At 38.1% G+C, this 5,314-nt stretch overlaps 1 long non-coding RNA gene across 1 annotated transcript in view; it reads left to right on the top strand.

The window, feature by feature from the left end:
• The first annotated feature begins 536 nt into the window (after positions 1-536).
• LOC116706964 (uncharacterized) overlaps positions 537-5,314 on the top strand; it is a 10,535-nt gene continuing 5,757 nt past the window's right edge. The window contains exon 1 of the long non-coding RNA XR_004336380.1: positions 537-829. This is a non-coding gene — a long non-coding RNA (uncharacterized LOC116706964). The remainder of the gene's footprint in view (positions 830-5,314) is intronic.

Raw genomic sequence — 5,314 nt, 5'->3', positions numbered from 1 at the left:
AAATTAGACCAAAAAACATTAATGAGAAACAAGTTACACAGAAGATTTATTAAACATTTTCTTGCAAAAAAAATTATTGTTGCTGTTGCTTTTACCAAAGCAGTAGCAACACTTTTTTATAAGACAATATTTAATAAAGCTACTTTACAACTAGTTTTCATTATTGTTTTTTATATATGGGTTATCATTTCAATACTATGCAAAAGTTTTTTTCATAAATACATAAACATTATCCTACTGCCTTTTCTCTGTTTTCCTTGATTGACAAACACTTGTAAAAAAGTGGCATTATGCAACAACAAAAAAGGCCACTGGAAAAATTGGGTTATAAAATAAAAAAAGTAAAAATGACTTTAAAGACCATATTTTGTCTGTATTTTTTCACATGATTTTAATTTAATAATGGGTAATTTATCTATTTATTTGATATAGCCTACTTTGGGTCTCCAATCTATGATTGTAAGCAATAACATTTTAAGCAAAAAAGGTCTTGACACAAACACATTTTTATTTAGACAGGCTAATAAAACTGCTGGACAACCAACCAAAACACAAAACATAAGCAGAAGAGTCACACTTTTTTTTCTGGGCAGTGAAAGACGAACGTTACTGCTTTTGCGTCATACTGAAGCTCACGTTGACCGCCATGTTTAGGAAGATCCATTAGCGCAATTTTAACGCCCAGCAACGACACACACGTTACCAGGAAGTTAGCTAATGTGCTCAAAAATTCGTTTTTTTCCTCCAAAACACGAGTGAACTGATGTGACATTTGAAAGGTGGAAGCAGCTTCGGACTTCCCGGAGTTGGAATTATATTTGTTGGAAAGGTAAGTGACCCGTGATGTAACTAGCTAGCCTGCAAAACAGCGAATGTTAATGTTGGGTAAATAAGCTAACGTTAGTAAAGCTAGCTAGCTAGCTAACCGGTGTCCGTTTTTTAACAAAACATTACCTCGATATCGATAATGCGACGATATTGTAGTGTTGGCTATTGGTGGTTTCCCAAAATATTTATACAATGAGATTTTTTTTAAAATAAATAAGCTTCAATAGTTTAGTAGCTGGTCAAGTGGATAAAATGACTAGCTAGCTAAGTGTGTAACGTTGAAGGCAAAGCTAGCTAGAACAGTCACATAATGAACCACTTTACTGCAATGCGGCCTTTAAAACCAGGAAAAGACAACACTTAGCTAGCTATGTGATATTACGTCTAAAATCTAAGACGATGTCTAGTCTCATACTGTATCACGATATTAATAACTTCATAATGTTGATATATTGCCCAGCATTAAACCACACAATATTTATTAAACATATGACATGCTGTAGTATAGTGTATTGTGTAGTGTATAAGTTCATATAATTCTCTAAGACCTGTTTATTTCTATTACTTACACTCAGTTTCCAGTCTTATAGGTACACTTATACAACTAATGCAGTCTTATACAACAGTAAATAAATTCTACCATCATAAAAGTTGATGTGTTCAGTCATTGTTAAAGCTGTTTTTAAAGAACTGTTGATTCAACTGTATGATAGTTTGTGGTGCTGTTGAATTGCACTGTGTTATACTGACAGGGGTTTCTATTATTTTGTCCCATTTATATCAATACGGATAGGTTAAATACCATAGACACTTCCCTGTATGTGTGAAGTATAGTCCAAAAGTACCACAAACTACATCGTCCAAAATGTTCTCTAAAGCAGCTTCAACAAAAACAAAACATTATAACCTTCTCAAAGGTTGCAGGGGATGTTAGTTTTAGCTAGGTGTACCTAATAAATTGGCAACTGACTTTATATCCTGTCTAAAAAAATGCAGCATACGACATTTACATTTTTAATATTGTTGCATGTATGTATGCATATTAAAAAACCTAAGGGCTTGTGGGATAGGTCTTTGGGGTTAATTGATAATATAGGAAATAGGGAAGAACCCCTCCCCCACAACTTACAGTATTTGTTTTTTCCAGAGTTTTCCTGTAATCATTGCCTTGCATTTTTTGTTTGATATATTGAATATTACCCCTACAGGCCTCACACAAATATTCAAATGAAACAAAGTGTGACAAGGGTTATTACTGATGTTCACTAATGATCAGACTAGCTGCTGAACAAAATACAGTTTTTGTGATTAGACTTTTTTTGCTATTCATAGCAGAAAACCCACAGGTGTAAATATTAACCTTAACAATGGCAAGCCTAACGTGATTGTGCACACGCCCCCACCTAGGCCTGCACGATTCGGGGAAAAATATGAATCACTATTTTTAGTTTAGAATTGATATTACGATTCTCTGCCATGATTCTTTGACCATGACAAAGCAAAACAAATTGGCAGCACCAAACATATTTTTTTGGCACCTATTGCACATCACTACAAGCCTGTAACATAGAGGCCTCCGTGAAGAGAAGGGAGAGCAATGCAACGCTTGGGAGCGCTTTAAAACCTATGTTGTGGAAGTTTCTGTTCAGCGAGGGAGGAATTTGATGATGAAGGAGAGACCTTGTTGAAACAAAAATAAAGACAGGCTAGAGACTGGATTAAAAGTTTAGATATTCGGTGAAAGAGTTTAATTATTTTCTTGAGAGAACAATCAAACAAAATGACAAGAATAGCAGTTCACAATGAAACAGAGTAACAAAGTGACACCACAGATTCTGGTGCCCGCGTAACACTAGACCACTCCTTATATCCCCTCCTGCCCCAACAGAAGCAAAACCCCTATCATGTCTGCAAAAACACTTTGTATCTAAACAAACACTTCATCTCATTTCTTCAGACTTCCCGGAGCCAGTTGCTGTCCCTGTACATCTGTTGACGCGTTAACAGATGGCCATCGCTGTCATTCTACCTTAGAAGTTCAGAGATTTATCTTTTCCATAGATTAGTTCCGTTTCTGACCTAGAGTTTGGGCAACCTGACCTGTTGCCTATCTCCTGGGCGCCTGCATCTGTTTGCCATTTGTTTATTCCGGTGATAAACAGAGTCACACCAGTTGCTGTCCCTGGGGACTGAGGGCCCTAAAACAGGAGGTGTCAGAGGAAGCAGATACGTTGTATATGGGGCAAGTGTGAAACAGGGGACAGGCATATGTGGAGGATCTAACTTGTGAGAAAGATTTACTTTTACGAAAGAGTACAACTGAATAAACACAAATCAAACAGTCATTGCATATGTTTGAAATCATTGTCTACGTTTGAAATCATCGTCCATGTAATTTTCCCATCACACCTATTTTACACAGTCTATGTTTAAATCTCACGGAAGAATGTAGTAGCGTTTGTGATGCAGTTGGCTCAGAAAATTAAATGAGACTCAAAGTCATTTAAAAAAATAAATAATTAAAATTAAAATTATATAAAGCTACATTGTGTAAGAATTTCTCCCATCTAGCGTTGAGATAATAAATCGCAATTAACTCTCTCTCGCCACGCAGTTCAAAGTACGTATTGCAGCTGTCTTGCCAGCTGTCACGCTTCAAAAAGTGAAAAAGGCCGTCTATCAGCCGTGGTTGTTGGATTGAATGTCAGAGAGTGGCGCGGACGCACGCTTTACAACACGAGCGGGGACACGCGCCACCCGACGGAAAGGAGAGAGAAAGAAAATAAAGATTGCATCGGTCCGGAAGATAAATAACTAGTTGGGATTTGGTGTGTGCATCCAAAGCAGCTCCAATGTTCATTCTTTTTTCTGATGATGCCAGTCTCTTGCTCTTTTCAATGTCCGTTTTCATTTTTGGGACAAAGAAGACTCCTGTTCCTGAAATTTTGAGTTTGAATACGTGTGGTCCTCCGTGGTTCCTTCTTCAACCTTGTTGGGGCTGGGAAGTGAAGATGCCCATTAGCAGCAGCTGTGAGTCAAAAACGCGAAAGGCGGAGCAGTATAGCCTGTATGTCCTTTACCAGACTATGGAGAGTCTACTTCAGTTCAGAACAGCGCAAATGTAAAGTTTCAAGCCAATAGGAATACATGAAATTGATGATGGTGGTAATATTCATTAAACTGGACAAGTTTGTGAACAGGAAACACAGATTAACAACTTACAGAATGTAGCTTTAAAAATGAAATTGTTTTTAAAATTTTTTTTATGATTAATCGTGCATAACGCCCCAATTTTTTGGACTTGCAATTAACGCATGCAGCTTCTGTGACTTTGGCCTCCTGACGCTCTGTAGTTTGGGAAATCAGGAAGCCATGCAGTAGGCCTGCACGATTCAGGGAAAATAGGAATCACGATTTTTTTGCTCAGAATTAATAGCACGATTCTCTGCCACGATTTTTTGACCATAATAAAACAAATGGCAGTACCAAACCAAGGTTAATATAGTTTTGCCTTTTTCATTAGTTTTTTATTTTTATTTAGTTTTGACTTTTTGTTTTCAAATTCACTTCAATTAGTTTTAATTAGTTTTTAAAGAGGGTTGGCTAGTTTGTTTCTATTTTTTGAAAATGCTTAGTTTGGGTTTAATTTTTATTAGTTTAGTCTTTTTTGTAATATGGGTTATTTGTCGGGATTCGAAAATGTCAGAAAAGTATTGTGTAATTTGTTTTGTAATAATAACTCAACAAAAAAAAGAACACGGACTCTTCAGAAGAGTATTTGTTAAACAAATAAGGTGGCAGTCCTGAGTCTCTTTTGGCATGACAACTTCTTTTATGTTTAGCTGAAACAAGGACCAAATAGACAATAAACGCTGCTGATGATCTTGCTGTCAGCCTGCCATTTCATATGTAACAGATCAAATTTATGAGAGACCTTGAGAGCAATGCCGGGGCTCAGCATGGGATTAGGGGGCAACTATCTCAAGGCTGTGCTTCTCAGATAACCGCACCTAAAGCAACCTTTTCTCAAACACACAATTACCAGTCCGCTCCCTCCCCCAGTCCCCTTCACCACCCCCCTTTTGAATTTCATCAGGGGCTTAATTAGTATACAAATAAAACTTCCCTTATCTCCCTCTCGCCCTAATTGGCCTGTCTTTAGTTATGCCTGGTGAGTGTGTGTTAGTGTGTGAGAGAGCTGGGGCCCCTGTAATTAGGGTGACCGTGTTCACCTTTCCTCTCAGACGCACGGGTGCTCAGGCAGCCCGTGGGGAAAGTGGGGCTCTACATTGTGCAGTATGCTCACATGAACGTGCATGTGTGTGTTTGTGGGGTGGGGGGGTGCTCAGGATTATTGCTCTGCAATCATTCTTGGACCGTCCCAACGGTGTTCTCATGAGCCAGGAGGGCTTTGGGTGCTGCTGGTTCCCACTGAATGGAAGGGGCATCTTACTTTTTTCATTCTCTCTCTTCTCACTGTCCCCCC

This window comes from Etheostoma spectabile, chromosome 2 (genome assembly GCF_008692095.1).
Source record: "Etheostoma spectabile isolate EspeVRDwgs_2016 chromosome 2, UIUC_Espe_1.0, whole genome shotgun sequence".
Lineage (NCBI taxonomy): Eukaryota > Metazoa > Chordata > Actinopteri > Perciformes > Percidae > Etheostoma > Etheostoma spectabile.
This window is presented reverse-complemented; position numbering and strand designations above follow the sequence as displayed.